Source organism: Emydura macquarii, unplaced genomic scaffold (assembly GCF_026122565.2).
Source record: "Emydura macquarii macquarii isolate MOO-44397 ecotype Brisbane River unplaced genomic scaffold, CSIRO-AGI_Emac_v2 contig_2432, whole genome shotgun sequence".
Classification (NCBI taxonomy): Eukaryota; Metazoa; Chordata; order Testudines; family Chelidae; genus Emydura; species Emydura macquarii.
Genome location: NW_027132569.1, coordinates 3,958,636 through 3,976,935, shown reverse-complemented (window position 1 = coordinate 3,976,935; position 18,300 = coordinate 3,958,636). Strand labels below are relative to the sequence as shown.

The following is an 18,300-nucleotide window of genomic DNA, read 5'->3' as shown; positions in this document are numbered from 1 at the left end:
CATATTTATTCATTCCCAATCATTCAGCTTTATTATCGCAATTGTACACATTATTTCCTTCCATTTGTACAGGCATGACTAATTGCCCTTTCCTGGTTACTGTATGCAGCCAGTCTGCATCCAAGTCATATAAACAAAATTTAAAATAGGGTATTAAACCTAGCTCATACGTATTTATTAAAATTTTAAAATCAATATATATTTCAGAGGACAGGTAAAACAGTAGCCAATGGAGACAGTAGTACAGACAACTAATGTCCCATTGTTAAAATTAAGATCTGGAGATGATAAAAGATGTAATAAATATTCATAGGATACATGGACTGGGTTTCCAGAATCACTACTTGTCACTGTACAAGGCCAGCATATCGACAGTGGCATATATTTCAAGCCTACATCAATTTTCTTTAAAGTGCTTGCATCTCTCCATTTCCAGAAGCTTTAATAAATCATCATTATCTTCACTCTATTTACCACATGCCCCAATTACGAACCCAAAGACGTGTATGCTCTTGCCTCCAGAGATCTTCTTAATCTCTTCTTCCAGTTTGGAGTGGTACTCCACCTTCTCCCTGTGGGCCCTTCCAAACTGTCAGAATTATCTTCCTAGAGAACTGTGGCATCTACTACAGCAGCAATACCATCTTGTACGAAAATAACATCTGGTTTCCGTACATTCCCTTCTCTGTTCCTAAGATGTGGCTCCACCAATGCCCTCCAACCTAATTTAGTTGCTTTATCAATTAAAACTTTCAATATTGTATTACGTTTTTTTAATACAGGTTTCTTTGGTTTTAAAGCATTCTCTTTCACTCTAGCTAATGTCTCCCTTTTGGGATATATATTCACTCTCATTTATAGCTCAGCAATTAATAGAAGAAGACTTGGATAAACAAGGTCACTTTAAAAATGAATTGCTAATAATATCATTCTTAAAATAATTAATACCCATCCCTTAACACTTTGTCATTCCACCTAGAAAATTCTTCATCCCTCCATCTCTTAGGATTGGGGGTAGCAGAACTATAAACTTGAATCTTATCCACCAGCTTTGCTCCTTCATAAGTAAAGGATAAGTCTAAGCTATTATTTCTTGATACTATATGTCTCCTCCACTTTCAAATTAGCATATTTGGAATCTGTACACTGAATTTTGTCATCACTAACCCTTCATCTCTAACTCTAGCATAAAACAACCCATCCATTGTAAGCTGCGGAAGGCGTAAAATATTCTTAACAACCTTCCTCACCAAAACATCCAATTCACTTAAAATACAAAAAGAGGACTCAATTAAAAGCAAATTATAAAAAAGTCTAGGTAAAATAGATACTTTTAAAATTGCCAAAACATAGGCCAGTTTGAGGGGGGGTTCTACAAAGACCATAGCCCCATTCAGTCAATTTAACCCCTAGGGATTTATCCTCCACCTCATTCAAGGGTCGATTCTTGCCCCCAAGTATCTTTCAACTTGACCTGATTGCACATAGTCAATAACCTCACTTCCTAACTTCCAATTCTCTTTTTAATTGAACACATAAGTCTTGTGTTTCAGTAAAATATTAAACCTTTTGTCTTCCTAACATTAACCTGCAAACCAGTATTCATAAAAAATTGATTTAAAATCTCAAGATTATTAATCATCCCCTGATAAGAATTACTTAAAACTGCCATCTCATCAACAAAAGCCAATGTCGTGATCTTATTTCTCTGAAACATAAAACTAGACTCCACAGATTCTAATTTAGTTAAAATAGCAATATTAAATAAAATAAGAGATAAGGGATCCTCTTATTTAACTCCACTACATATTAAAATGGACCCTGTACGCTCATCACCTACCCATACGTTTGTTATACAATTAGTATGCAAATCCTTAATAATTTCAATTAACTGTTCACTAATCCCAAATATTTTAAGGTCATGTATAATGGGCCATGACCAATAGAATCAAATGCTTTAGCCTAATCAACATACACAATGGCAATTTCATTCCATTTCTCTTTGCTCCCTTAATCTAATTATCTAAAATGGAAATAGTTTCCTCACATCCAGGAGCAGAGATAAAACCCTTTTGTCTATTATATATCTTTACTGCACTAGTCAATCACTTAGCTAAGAATTTTTAATATATTCTAATCCATACTGATCCAATAGTTAAAGTTCTCCAAGAAGAGAATTTAATTAATTCTGCTGTATCTTGGACCTTGGAGATTAAAATAGTTTTATTTTCCTTAAAATAATCAGGGATTTGCATATTTAAAAACCAAATATTAAACTTTTTTTTGATACTGTGAGAGTCCAAATTTAAAAAGTCCCAAAGATCATTAAACATTACCCTATCGGATCCAGGACGCTGGTTTTTGAATGGCTTGCAATGCATCCCTAACTTCATCATAGATATTGGATTTATTAATAAAATATTATCATCCCGCTCCTTTACTGGAGTCCATCCGGCTGTGCTGCCATGGCCAACCTTGTGCATAATACCACTCAATCTCAACCAGAGGGATACTACATTTGGCTTTATCCAGTTCTCCCACAATTATCCGCACCAATCTTTTCCAATCTTTGTCAAACAACCATTGATAAAATTTGTATCAGACCTTTTTTGTGGCATATCTTCTAGCTGATACAGACTGATTGTATCTTTAATCCTTCTGCTTCTCGTCCTGTTCTCATTATCTTCCTCCTGTTCCTAAATCTGTCTACCTGCATCAGCATCTATCAATAATTTACATAATTCCTCAATCATAATCATCCAATAGAAGCAGTCTGAGATTTACTGAACTGCTGTTCTATTTCCTCTAAACTACTTAACAACTACTCAACATTTCTCCCTTGTCTGCAAAATGCAGACACCCTATCAACCACTGGATGATCCTTCAGAGGTTGTATCTTTTCCATAGGAGGTGGTACTTCTAATATACAACCAGTAACTCCCTCACTATTTAAAACACTAGTTTCCATATATTTCCTAACCATCTTTTTAGCCAGACCTCTTCTCTTATCTGAAATTTGTTTATTAGTTTTAGTCTGTAATTCACTTTCAATACATTTACTAATATTCCATTTTCCAGCATGTTTACTCTTTAGCTAAAGGAGTTCAGTTTCTTGTTCTGTCCACTCATGAGAATGAATAGACTTACCCACAACCCTACTTTCTTTCGTTTGCTCATTTCTAGCTGTTGGGATTCTTATGCCTAGTATGTTGACTTAATCCTGATCTAGTGTGGAAGGTAGACCCATAGAGTAAACAGGTGTAACCCCTCTCCAAGCTGGCCACCTCTCTGGGCACACACTTATTATGAAATGTTATGAAAATGGGAATGTTTGCCACTTTTTTTGCATATGACTCTAATAGTCAAACTCTTGTGAACCACATTAATGTGCATAGCCCATTTACTAAAGGTCGCTAATATCTAAGGACATATTGGACAATTATAGCACTCTGCGGGATATTCTAGGTAAAATATCCCATCCTTCTGTGAACTGCTATTCTGTCTATTGTCCATAATGTTAAAAGCAGTAGATAAATTAATATTAAAACATCCAGTCTCAATAAAATACAGATCTTCAAATGACTCTAAATACTTACTATAAAAACTAGGCTTAAAATTATCCTAATCTAAATTGCTAAAAGGGCTATTAGTAAAAACCAACATTAAAAACACTAAATCAACATCTCTCATCTGGTCCTCATCTATCCAGCCTAATTCCTCCAGTACAGCATCATCTCCCTAAGGGAGATCATGAATACCTCTTTGTGAGGTATTCACTCCTGTGTAAACTCCTTATGCATAGGTCCCATGACCTGAATTAGTCCCCTGATATATTTAACACTGCTAGCCGGGTCATCAAAGCCAGCAGTGGGGGTGTTGTTAACCTGGTCCAGCACTACTCCAGTATGAATATCTATATACGATTTCTCTATAATTAAGAGATGTAACCCTTCACAGGGGGAATCTATCCCTTGCCAGGGGGAGGCTACACTTACCAAGGGAGCAGATATTTAATCGAGCTGCCCTCCCCAATCCTCCCCCCCCCGAAAAAGGGGGGGATGCCCTCTGCTATTCTCCTGGCAATCCACACAAATTACCAACTCTCACCATGAGGAGGTGGCGGTAGGACTTGCCATCCAGAGGCTTTCCTCAATGAGGTGTCCCTGCTATCTTAAAACCAAGTCCTAACAGGAGGGTGGAAGGAGGTCTCAGTTCTTGGAAAAGATGCCCCCTCACGGCTTGCCTCACGCCATTCTCTTCCGCACTAATTACCCAGTCCACCTCAGCCCTCAGGTATTCAAAGGGAAGGGACTCAACCCCTCCCGGCTGCCTGGACTTGACAAATGGACAAGGTCCAGAGATGCATGAATGGTCTTAAGAGAATAATGCTTACTTCTTTAAAATCTCTTTGGTTCCCTCTGACTCATTTTAGGGTCCTTCTGATCTGTCTAGTGATTTCAGCTCTTTTAATGTCTTCTGCCTTCTTTTCTTAATCTCCATTCTTCCTCTGCTGCCTGCTTCCTGCTCTCTATTCTTCTCCTTGACCATTCTGACACACATCACACTCTTCAACCTCTCCGCACTCACTTTAAACCTGCCAGATGTCATCCATATATACATATTTTGACCCTTTCTGATTGGCTGCTTTTCAAATCCTTTGTCATTAGCATACTCATTCTGCCAATCAGCTTTAAGCTGTTCTGCATACTCATGATGGACCTGGTTGAGAACTTGTGCTTTTACCTGACTGAACCCTCCCTTGAGGTATTTGGAGTGATCTTTATTTCACTTCTGTCTACCTCGTCGCTATTGGTCAAATCATTCTAAGGCCACCATTTTGATTTTCTCAGGTAAAATAGCTGCAGACACCATCTTGGATTTTTAGCCACAACCACTTAAAACTATCATTATTTGTTACTTACTGAAACCCTTAAAATTATAATTAATTATATTTTATGTACACCCCAACATTGATTCACTGTCACCACTCTAATTATGCTAATTAGAACATGTTAAAATCACACTCTTTCTCCTTGTTTCAGCTGTATAACAGGAAGCTGTTCTTGGTGCTGAATTCCTTACATGGAATAGAGCAGTTGAAAAATCTCTTGTATCATATTGAATAAAGTGGGCAGGTAGCCAGATCAGGAGGGGTCCAATATAAAGTGTTGTGAGAAGGAGTGTTAAAGGGAATCATACCTATGGTGGCCATATTTCCCAAGGGAAAACAGGACACCGCATGGGGCTAGCCCTCCCTTCCCCACCACACGGTGCTGACCCAAGCTGCTCACCCGAGCTCCCTGTCCCCCACGTGGGGCTGGTGTTGTTGCTCGCTCAAACCCTGCCTGCCCCCTGTGTGAGGCTAGGGCTGGTGTCACTGCTCACCTGAGCCCTGTCTGCTCCCTGCCTGAGCCCTGCCTCCCCCCGATTGGGGCTGGCATCACGTTCGCCCCCTCGCCCTGCACGTTCCTCCACATTATGGCCAGGACAGTCCCTTTTTTAAGTCCTGTCCTGTCCGTCCTAATTTTTTTTTTTTGACAAAAGTGGCCATTTGTCCCTTTTACTCTTGCCAACTGATCAACTGACAAATGCCCACTTTTGCAAAAAAAAAAAAAAAATTAGGATGGACAGGACGGGGCTTAAAAAAGGGACTGTCCCGGCCAAAATGGGACGTATGGTCACCCTAATCGTACCCCCTGTGAATCAGATCACTTATGCCCTTTAAAAGAGAAGGAAAAGGCAATGAGTGGTTTATAAGTGAAAAATTGCACCTCTGAGAGGTGGAAGGAGTTGGACAGGTTGTGCTAAAAGGGACATATCTGAAATAAAATGGTGTTCATCTCCTCTGGGTCTGAAAAATGCACCAAGTCTGACTTGGTCCTTTTCCAAAATTGCACCCACCCAACCTAGTATAGAAAAATGTATTTACATCAGTGATTTTCAAACTTTTTGAGCTGAGCCCCCTCTCCCACCCTTTGAGTCACCATATTTGTCATTCCCCCCAACCCAGACAAAAATAAACACATGCAAAAGTATGCTTGATAGCCTACTCATAAACCTAAGAGAAACCTTAGAACTTTAATTAAATTGCCTACACCTGTAAGTTTCAAATACACAGATACTTAATGTGAAGGGTGTGCCTGTTTCTCTGCAGACAGTTTATCAGTTTGTGTGGCGGTTTTTGAAATTCTGAGATTCTCCTCCACTTCCAGTCTCGAATTGTACTTTGTCTTTAGCATAGCCAGTGCAGAGAATCCAATGAATAAGATGAACCAAATAAACGTCCACAAAGATGATGAACCAAACTGTAAAAGAGCTTTGATTGCACACCTTGACAAAACAAAATATTCTGAGCCAACTTGCAACCAAAAATTTCCCAAAGACTGTTTTTTAAATTGAATTTCTAATGTCCTATCACTCTGAAGTTCAATCAGCTTCTCCTGAATGTCATTTGAGAGATGGGACAAGGTCACTGCCTCAGCTAGCAAAGGTTAGATAATCCAGTTCTCCAGGGATGCATTTCCTTCGGGAAAATATTTATCCAGACTGGCTCTGAGAGAAGTCAAGTGATTCTTGATTAGTTCCACAACACTCAATAGTTCAGATTCTGTTTCCTCTATAGCATCAGTTAACAATGGGAATGAAATGCTTAAACCAGTTTCGATCTTTGTTTTCCAGAGATCTAGCTTTTCTTCAATGCTGTTATTTTGGTTTTCAAGGTCAAAAATAGTACTTTCTCCTTACAATGAAACATTTAGAGGATTCAGTTTGTCAGAAATATCAGCAAGGTAAGCCAAAAGCACAAGCCAGAGGGGATCACACAGTATGTCTGCATTGCTTACATCAAACTCCAAAAGAAAAAGTCAAACTTTATATCTCAGTTCATAAACATGTTGCAACACTTTCCCCTGGATGGGCACCCAACTTCCATGTGAAATAACAAAGTGTCATGCTCTCCTCCCATTTCTGCACAAAGCATTGCAAAGAGATGTGCCTTTGTGGCCCATGTCTTGATAAAGTTCATGATTTTAGTAGCAGAACTCAGAACATCTGTAAGTTCCCGATCGAAGTTTCAAGTTGCAAAGGCTTCGCGGTGTATCATACAAAGAGTCCACAATATATGTGGAGCAATTTCAAACTCTTTGGCTTTCAAGCCTGCCCTACCTCCAGACATAGAAGGAGCTCCATCCATGCAGATTCCGATGCAGGCTTGCCACTTCAACTTTTGAGAAGTTAGGAAGACAGTTCAGACCCAGTTGCACACATCTTAATTGGCTTGCAGAACAAAATATCTTCCAATACTGATGTTTTGTGACAGTACCGAACGTAAGCAATTAAATAAGCTTCTTTTGATATATCTGTTGTTTCATCCTGTTGGATTGCAAATAATCTGGATTGCAATCAAGAGATCAGCTGTGCCTTGATATTTTCTGATATGTCAGAGATTCAGCGACCAACTGTGCTATCTGACACTAGGATCATTTTTAACTTCTCTGCCGCACTGTCACCAACCATTGTCCTACAAATGTCAATTGCAGCTGGGAGAATCATTATTTCCCCAGTTGTGTAAAGGTTTTTATTCTTGTGGTATGCAATTTGATATGATTTGATATAAATCCCTGGCAGGGGTCAATACCACATTTTTCATTGTGTTTTTTTAAATAATTTCTTGTTGCTTTCATGCAAAAAAAACTTTGCTCTTTTCTACCATGTTTTGTTTCTAAATGGCATCTTAATTTTTTTGGCTTCAGGCTATCGTTTGCTAAAGTTATGGCACATACTACACATTGAGGCCTAATTTCTCCATTAACTGCAATGGAAGTGAAACCAAAATCCAATGCTTGATCATATTTTCTTGGTTTTGTAGATTTTTTCCCTCTGTATCAGCTTTAGACATTTCAGCTTCTGGCTTTTGTTTTGGAACGCTACCATCTTTTGGCAATAAGTTCTGATCCGTTTCTCACCACACAATGCTGAGAAAAAAATATCAAACTCACCAGCAGAATAAGCACTGCACAACTGCTTGTTGTAAGGACAGCATATGATATTAAACAGGAAAGGGAAAAATAGCTGTTGCTATAGAAACGATTGGCAGTTGGAGAGGCTCCCTTTGTCAGCCCCTGGCGGCTGGTGGTGGCACTTCCTCTGTCAGCCCCACACAACTAATTGTGGGGTTTCTCGATCTCAGCCCAGGGGCGGTGGAGGCTCCTGCTGTGAGCCCTGCTGAGAAGGGGGCTCCCGCTGTGAGCAAGGGGTGGCAGGGCTTCTTGCTCTCAGCCCAGGGATGGTGGGGGCCTCCCTGCTCTTAGCCCCAAGGTGGCGGAGGCTCCTGCACCTCCTCAACATTCCTCCATGCTCTCCTCCCCCCCATAGGGCATGCTGCACACTTTGAAGACTTCTGTTTACATTGAGGAGCGCCCCGATCAGTCCTTTCAGAATCAGTTTCATTGGAATTCCACCTCCGCACAAGTAGTGAAGACTACCTGCATTTAAACACCTTTCTCTACGCTGTCTGCTGTAAGACTGAAAAGATAGGACAGACAGCGAGAATGGGGTAGAGGAACACAGGTGAATTATCTAGTGTCCTCTACTTTCAGCTAACTAGACATCCTGCTGGGTGATGGTCTTGACTAAAGCAACAACTGTTCTCCCTACAAAGCTATTCTAGAAGCTGTCCTCTGTGACAATAAGGTGACTTGCTCTACACAATTTACAAGTGGGCATTTTGACAGGAACATTGCAGGACAGCTCTAAATGAAAGAATGGAATGCCCAGTACAGGTTTTCCTGACAGGGATGCCTTTACAGCATGGGGCAAAACACTGGGCTTGCTGAGGCTTACACGATGCCACTTTTCTGAGAAAACTAAGCTGATGCACTGCAAATATATCTTCTCTTTAATGAGCAGGGATGGCAGCTGCCATTATGAACTTCACATTTTTCATCATTCCTCTTTGTTAAGAGGGTGAAAGTTTAGCCCAGAGCAAGGCTGGGCCATGCTGGGATCCTGGTGACAGCCAATGCCAAATATCCCATTGAACACGTGGGGATAAAAATTTTGAATACCAGCTGACTGTCACATTAGCAACCAAGAAAATCTTTTCTTGAGACAGCTGTCCAAGCTGGTCATCCTAGGACATTGTGGACAATGTTGCTTTTATTGGTGTACATGGCAATCCCTTCAACTTTAAATATTATGATACTAATTTTTGTGGTGCTGTATATGGATGATGAACTAGTTCTGCCAAAATTTTGCAACTGGACTTTGAGGCTGGAAACTGCATGAGAGAATACAGGCAGTGGGTACAGGATAAAGATAAGCTATTTATCAGCTGGCAGGAATTTACTCTATTTATTCTATTTGCCTTTGACCGACCCCTGATCATTATTCACTGATTAAAAATGGAAGTCGAAGTGTTGAAAGCTGTTTTGTTAGAGCTTCACCTATGACAGCCAACATGATTGTATATGGTGTTTTTTGACATGATTGAAATTAACCAGTGAAGAAACATCCTGTTTGACTACATGCGAAAATGAACATCATGCAGTTGCATTGAATTCACAGAAAAAATCCCTATACAAGAGATTCTTGGATGTTTTCCAGTGACTGGCTACATGTAGCTAATATGGCTCAAAGATCCGTAGGACTTGTGGTCAATACACACCTCCAAACCCAGCCTGGTGAACACACTCTTGTCCTTTATCTGGGAGAGAATGGTTAAGGAGAATTTTTTTTATTTCTAACGTCACAGACTGGACAGCCTTCTTTCCCAAAACTACTGAGATATATAAATAAAAATACTAAAGTTGCATTTCAGCAGAAACAAATACAAGACCCACTTGTGGTTACTTATGGCTATTGCTGTGTTTTTCCAGTGTCATTGCTGTAAAGGGTAGCTTTTGAACACTTTTGGAAATTATATTCTGATGATTTATTGGAGAATGATCAAATTGTGCAGTTTGTAAAATATGTGAGCCTCAACCATTCAAAAGAACTGTTTAAACAGCCCCAGACATGTTTATTGTAAAGCTTTTACAGTATACCTAAAGTTTTTAAACAAATACTTTGGTTTTTTACATAAACAGTTGAGTCTGTAAACATATTAAAGTATATAGTTTTTATTAAAAATCACACACTCAGCCAATGGATTCACTTAAACAATTTGTCCTTTTTACATGGAGACTGGTGTTTTCCTCCTGCCCCTCCCAAAAGGGCAGCTTTCAGGTGCTCCAAAAGTTCTGTTTATGGGGTTTCTGATGACTGTAGAGGGAACAGTTAGTTTGGCCATGCTATCATAAAGACGTCCCAGCTCTTAGGTAATACTGGTTAGAAATGGCATGACTGTGTAACACTGTGGACCAGATCCAAAGTTTTACAACCTGTCACAATCAATCCTCTGTAGACAAATGACACTTTATCATCCCCAGTAGCTGTTTTGTGCTGATTCAACTGGTTTAATAGTGGGTCAGTTTTTTTCTCATAATGTCCAGTAACTCTTGTTTGGGATCCTTTGGAGTTTCTGATGCAGCGACAGCTGGGTTTAACAGTCTGGTAGAAATAACTTAATTTTGCCCTCTTCCAGTTCACTTTGTCTGTTAAAAGTGAAGCTGAAGTACTGCTACATAATGCTTATCCTCGTCATATTCAGATAAATCTGGTTGTTGAAATATGTCTTTCAGCTCAATGTCTAAAGCATGTGACACACTGGTTCTGATAGTCTCTTCCTGACTAGAAGGTGCCTACAATTATTCCGGTTGCAGTCTGGACACCAGATACACTTTTTCAGCATATTTCATGATTTATTGATTAGTTAGAAACCCTGAATGATAGAACTTAAAGGACTAATAACTCCTGTTTAGTTTAAGAAGTCTTATTGCTCAGGTTTTATGAGATGCCCCACCTTATGTGCAAAGAAGGGGACCTTGCCTTACAGAATCAGCCCTGACTCTCAGAAATAGCGCTGCACTCAAAATATTTTTCCTCTGCTGGGGCTAGATATGACAAATAGTTTTAAAGGGTCAGATTAGATCACATCTGATTTAGATTGTTGGCAAATGTGTGAGTCAGGTTTGAAAATCACCTCCTCTTTTAGGGACTCTGTGTTTGCTTCAAAGTATACCCAGTGGGCCTTTTGAGTGGGAAAAGGTTGGCACAAAATCTATAAGCCTTAGGGGAGTTTGTATTGTTGTGAACTGTGTGAAACCTTGTTATGGGTTAAATTAAAACCTTGTTCAAACTGATGTGTGAACACGCTCTTTGTAACCCCCCAAAATGGATTTTGGGACACCCTATACTAACCTGCCTATCTCCCCCTTAGTCTGTTCTTCCCAAGATCTGAGTTTCCAGGGTTCTTAAGGAAATACTAAAGGACATGGACATAACCTTCCAATAAAGTGATTGACACAGGCAGTTTGCTTTCCAAAACAAAATATCTTTTTATTAATGTAGCTAATGATCCCTAATATAGTATAGTCCAAAATCCTAAACAAGGCACAAAATCCCTGACACAAATCCCTTATTGCAAATTTAAAGAGCATTCTATATAATTTAAAGTATTCCTAGCAAAGCACTTTGTTACAAGAGGCCTGTTTGCAACAAATCATCGATAACATTTCTTGAATTGCTTTAAAGTTTACATTGGTAAGTTGCAATTAACAGAATTTTATGCATCCTTATAAACACACAAACACACACATGCTAATCCTATATACTATCTTAGACTATACTTACACTAGGCTATAATTAAAAAATAGCAGGCTTACTTTATAAATCCGTTTTTATCCCTTTTAAATCAGTTGCTGCCTCTGCTGCCCCTCAGCTCTGATCAGTCAGCTTCGCTCTGGTCAGGCAGCTTTGCTCCGCTCCAGTCTTCTTCTCTATCTCTCTCTGTAGCAGTTCCCCTTCATCCGTCCTGTCCCGACTGGTGTCTCTCCTTTTCCAGTCAAAAATCTGCCTGCTGGCAGCTGGCTTTTTATGCTGCACTCTGGCTCTCTCCTAATACATTTTTCAATTCTTAGAAGCAAATACCTCATTCACACTAGCTCAGTATTAATCATTATTCAGAGCTATGATTGACAGCTCTGACCTTTAGAACAAATTATGATCGGTATGGGTGGGCTGTGACTAGTCAGCTAACTGACCTTTCTCTCCCCACGTGCTGCACATGCTCTGTAGCTACCAATTTTACTCATGCTCACTGCTGCTGTTTTACCTCACAGTTATGATTCTGTTGATCCCTATACACACACACACTTGGTCTGTTGCCAAGTCACGATCTTGGAAATTCTGGGCTTTCTACCAATCAACTCAGCTTGTCATTCCCTCTTAGTATGGAGCATTCTTAAGATCTGCAGCATCCATTTTAGGGTGAAGTAGCTCCTGCTTATTCAGAATAGAAATCAACCAGACAAAAATGGAGGCTGGAGAATTTCTTTACTAACACCTTCACTTAAGATAGTTGTAAGAAACCACGTCTAACCTGTAAGGGGCCACATCTAAAACAAGTGCTAATAGAATCTGTCTAACAAGCTCCAGGGTGGAAGGTTCCACTGGTATTGTGACCAGGTGTGTGGGGGTGTGAGAGAAACACACAGAAAATTCTGGCATATGGCTTCTAATGGCACAAACAATGAATTAGTTGCTGGATAAGCGGTGTAGCCACTATCACAATAGCATCATCCGAAGATGTAAAGCACGTCCATCCACCACCATCAAGATAATAAAGAGGGTAGCCGATAGCCAGATGGTGTGCTGTTTGTTCTTGCGCTTCACAGGGGCAGGATGGGGAGCTCAGGGAACTCCAGCAGTACAGCTGTACGTTAAACCAACTGTGACCACATGTCCTATTGTAATGAAGGATCTGGGGATCATATAGTTGGTCTGAGGTGGATGCGAGAGCTGATCTGGAGAAAGGAGGAGACGCAGATCTGAGTTGCCTTTCTGCCAATAAATGTGCCATTGATCCAAAATATAGTCCTGCACCACTGTTGCTGCTGTTCCTTAGAAAGATCGTATCTGATATGCTGTCTGAGAGGCTCAACTATTTCAGAAAAGGGACATCTTGACTTTAGCTGACATTTCTCATTTAAACTGAGATGAAATTATGAAGTAACTGTCTTGATAATTGGATGTATGCCGTAATGCAGTGAGATGTGAAGGCAGGGCCCTGATCTCTGCGGGAGCAATGCCAGCAAGGGCCAGAAGGTTGCGGGTCACACCAGTGATGATAAGAAGGGCAGGGTTGATTCTTGAGTTCAACTTGCCACAGCGATGACTGAGCCCCATGCTGCTGCACAGGATTTGGCAGGTGCAATAATTAGGGCATTGATAGATGTCCATGAGATTGCAATGCTAGTACCCCATGAGTTGCCGGCAAGTATGCAGAGGAGTGTGATTCTTGACTACATTTAATGCATGTCTTCTTGACATGCATTGTTGAAAAGACAGAGGGAGGTCAAGCTTTGTCCCCAAATAGGTAAGGTATGGCTCGAAAAATGATTGGTTGATTGTTCAAAAGGACTTGCAGCTGTCGATGAGTTAATTGGTTGGTGAGATGGAAATAAGATGTCTTTAGTGCATTTAGTTTAAGTTACCACTTCAAATAAATACTTGGTCAAGATGTCAAGGACATAAGACAGGCAGGAAAATTAAAAACAGATCATACAGAAATTGATAACAAACAAGAACAGAGAAAGAGAGGCAGAGGCAAAAAAAAAAAAAAAGGGAATCCAATCAATAGCCTGTGAGCACTGTGTGATCCTGGGGGAAAAAATAAAGAGAGCTTTTGGGTCTGTTGGCTAAAGAGGCTTGGAAGTTAACCTAAGAAACTGCTCCTTTTGTTCTTGGTTCCTCCTGTGTTTGGAGAAGCAGTCCTTGTAAATAAACAAGACTGCATCAAAGAGAAGCAGATTCCATCAACTTTTACTTCCAACTGGAACATCCTCAGGGACCCAAAATTTGACTAGATGCTTGGGTCAAAAAGAGGCATGGTATTTAAGTCATCAAGAAGTAACCCTGAGGGTTTTTTGGTCACATCCTCAAAGACTTCTGAAAAGAAATGGACTTTCTTGGGGGTACTTTTGCCAGGCCATAATGGGGATCTGCAGCTTGTTTTGCAGGTTTCTAAAAAGCACTGCAAACATTATTTAAATGTATTGTTTTATTATCTTTTACCCTGATAAAAAGGAGCCTTCCTGTTGCACACAGAGAAGTGTCTGTAATGTGAGTTCCAAGAAAATAATCTTTATCAAAGACCTCTTCCTCCCACAGGTTCTTTCCCTCGCCTGTATCTAATCACCAGGGAGAAGGAATGTGTTAATCAGACTAATAAAACAGTATGTAAGTGTATAAACAAATGGAAGTTTTATTAATAACGTCTCCCAGGTTTACCAAAAAGTCTTTAAAGCCAAGGGCCCCAATACCACATAAACAAAACCCAGGGGGGTAGTGAACAAGTGAAAGGAAAAAAATCAATACATCACCATCCCCAAAATGGAATAGGATCAACTCAGAGTCTGGTCAGGATCAGGTTGGAAACAGGAACAGGATCTCAGGAACCACCAGGAATGATGAGGAAGGGACAGGAACCAAAACTGTCTCTTTCAGGATCTTCTCATGCTCTGCTGCACTGTTGCCACCATAAAGGACAGCCTTTTGCTCAGGCTCTTCAAAGTCTTAAGTATTTTCCTGAATCATCCAATAAGGTGACTCCATTTTTCCTGAGCCTCTGCACTCCACACTAAAGGCCTGCACACAGCCCTCTACTGTTTTGGCACCGCCCCCTATATCTTTTTCACATTACAATAAGGATGGGGTTTCTAACATTTTAACAAAATTACAGTGTACACTCCTGTCAGAACAGAACATGAAGTACTGCTGGCCTAGCTGAATAATCATCTTCCCTTGGAGAATAAGTCAGTATTTGCTGATGTGTTTTCCTGGCCTGGTGCTGCACCTTGAAGATATAAGATTGTAGAGACAGGTACCATCTCCTTATCTGCTGGTTGGTATTTTTCATAGCACATAGCCATTGTAGGAGGGGCATGTTGTGTGACAAGGATAAAAAAAATTCACTAGGAAGTAATTGTGATAGATATTACAAGAACTGGCATATTGTGGGACTATTGTATCCTCTTTATATATGTTAACTGTAGCTGTGAGCCAGGGATTGTATGATGGCTAGTTGTGGAAGCTTACTGAGCTGCATCCAGTAACTAAAATCATTGGGGGGTCCTTACTGCACAGGTAAACAACTCCAAAGAAGTACAACCTCCTGGGGGTATTGCATATACTGGTTCAGATCAGGCTCAAGAAGCCCAGCAGATAAAGATCAGGCTTTATACCAAAAGTCCTATCTTAAACTGACTGAAGGGCCCTCATTTTGATCCAACAAATTGACATGAGCCCTTAACCAAGGGGCCAAGCTCTACTTGACATTCTGGAAGGACTCAAAAATGCCAGGATCACCATAGGAAAGATGAGGGATCTTTGATAAGCTAAAGTATGCATTTATACCTTTTGTTGTGTTAATATGTTTTCTTGAACCCTTTTGTCCTATGTACTAGTGACTAGACAGCTTTTACAGAGCAAACCACTGTCATTGTCCGACTATACCGAAAGAAGGACAGGAGACACTTGATATGGTTTTAATCAGGCTGCAATTTTATTATTAGATGTCCAGGACTACTTGGCAGATAAAAGTGTACACTGCAGGTAACTCCATGTTCATTTAGTATCTACCTGGGGGCTTCTGTCAGCCCCTTTCTTTTTCTATCCCGACCCCTCAGCCAACCCATTGCTGGCGCCTTATCATCCCCTCCTCAAATAAGGGTTAAGGTGGGCTATAAGAAAGTGGGGATTGTCTCCCTGACCGTACCAATCATAAGAGCACTCTTTTAACCAACACCTCCTTTTAAAATCCTGTACCACAGTGGTTCTCAACTGGGGATTTGTGGCTCCCTGGGGGGCCATTGTTTCCTGCAGCTGCAGCTGATTGGTTTCTCTCAGCTGATGGATCCCACCCCCACCACTTCGCAGCGCAGCATGTTGGGCTCACACTGCCAAACCTGAACCCCTTCTTTGGGGAGCAGCTAGGGCTGTGCTTCACGGAGAGGGAACTGACCCCCTTGTTGCCAGAGTAGTAGAAAGGACAGAAGAGAGGACAGGCTGCATGGTTGTTTCTTGGGGAGGAGCTACATGCAGCTGTTGGAGGTAAGAACCAAACTGCACTAAGTGCCTCTGCAATCTGGACTGGTGTATCGCTGTGTCACCCCGCTCCCTCACTCCTCAAGCCTGTCTTGCACTTGCTCTGCTGTGTGAATACCCCACTTCAGGGTCCGCCCACGCACAGCCTCCTTCAAGCAAGCAGCTCTTATCTTGGTGAGTGAGTGCTTCTGGCCAGCCACTCATGGGATTATGCAATGGAATGGCCCCAGCAAACATCCCCAGTCCCAGATGCAACCCTAGGAACTGCCATCTTACAGAGTTCAGTGCTGCCCTCTGGACTCTGCAAGCTCATGTGTCTGTCAATTTATCAAAGCAATTGATAGGCACCAACTGTCACTTTATATGAAGTCTCTACACACACCCAAACCACATGCCCTGCTTTAGATAAAACAAACAAATGTAAGAAGTACAGAAAGATTTTAAATGATTATAAGACAGAGGAAGGCAGGTCAGATTTAATAAGAAGTAAACAGCAAATCGCATCCTAAACTAAACTTAACGCTTTCAGCAACCTTACAGTCTTAGATGGTTCTCACTACAGGCTGGTTGGTCGGCCTCCAACCAGGCTCTGCCCTGTGGTCAATGCTTCAGTTGCTTGATGTTGTTCGTAGCTGGGTTGCAAGAGAGAGACAGAGCGCAAGCAGCCAAAATGTCCCCCCTTTTCAAATGTCCTTTTGCCCCGCTCTGGGGCCTCACCCACTCCTTCAGGTTCAGGTGATTCTCAGTATTCCTGCACAGTCTTCTCTACGTCCTGAGTCAATGAGCATCCCCTTATCAGATGCTTAGGCTAGTCCATTGTTCCTGGAAGAGCTGGGTTATTTTATGCATGCCTTAGTTAGGCATGAACTACCTCTTTGCTTTTAGTGTTTGCCTAGATTTGCCTCATGACATGTGAGACATATATTTGGGAATATTACATGGCTGAGCTTCATAACTATACATATGAGATTGCAAGAAACATTCTACTATAACAATAATGTTCAGTATGTCATGAGCATTCCAAAAACACCTTACCTGACATACTTCGCATTAAACAATACACAGTTACACTATAAGGGTGAACATGAATGATACACAATCACATCATGAGGGTGTACATGGGGTGCATTGTGTTCACACCAGCTTTCCTGGTTCTGCTATTGCATGAAATCATGAAAAAAACCCTCTCTAATAGCTTGGCCATATGTGCAGAACCAATGCTCTCCACGCTATACTGACAATATTATATGCCAAGGCTTCATAGTCTTAGCGGCATCCACTCGGTTTCCGCGCTAGCTTCTGGTGCCAGCTTCTGAAATCCGTCCATCTAAAAATGATACGAGGCACCTGCTATGCCATTATCAACCCTGGGCACGTTACCCTGATAACAGATGTAGGGTATCCCACATAATAGCTCACTTATTGCCCCTTTCTGGGTTTGCCAAGGGTTCCCTTTAAAATAGTCATTCTGTCTGCTAATCTGTTTCTATGAGATACAAAGGGCCTGTTTATTGAGGAACTGCTTGGATTTACCAGGGATTTTCCCTTTTGGAAACTCCCCTAGAACAGTTTGGACCTAATTACCCTAGAGGACTTGGATACAGCCTTTTGATAAAATGATGGACACACTCAGGCAGCATTCTTTCCAAAAAACAAAGTACCTCTTTAGTGGTGCAGATCACAATTTCTAATACCTCACAAATCCCTTTCAGCACAAATGCAAGTTAAAGCACACAAACCGCAATGTCATGCAGTTGGAACAGGGCTAAATGGCTGGGTTCTGCATACGGTGATTAGTTGTCTGTAGTCACTGACAGTGTTTTTATACATTCTAAACTTTATATATGTAAATTACCATAACATACACAATACATACACACACCTTTATTAACTCAAACATAAGTATGTATATACACTAGCACTGTTACTATCCTATATAACTAGTAGGCTTACAGTCTCTCTGATAGGTTCTTTCCCTCTGATCTGTCAGGGTTTCTTCTTCTCTGTCTGGTGCGGCTCACCAGTGATCATGGATTTGGTTTTCTTCACCTTTTAACCTTCTTGCCCTGTTCCTTCATCTAACCCTGACCAATCTAT

The 18,300-nt window shown here is 40.9% G+C and overlaps 1 long non-coding RNA gene across 1 annotated transcript in view; it reads left to right on the top strand.

Moving 5' to 3' along the window:
* Nucleotides 1-14,342, top strand: part of LOC137162580 (uncharacterized) — an 83,997-nt gene extending 69,655 nt beyond the window's left edge. The window contains exon 3 of the long non-coding RNA XR_010922415.1: nucleotides 14,269-14,342. This is a non-coding gene — a long non-coding RNA (uncharacterized lncRNA). The remainder of the gene's footprint in view (nucleotides 1-14,268) is intronic.
* The last annotated feature ends 3,958 nt before the right edge of the window (nucleotides 14,343-18,300 follow it).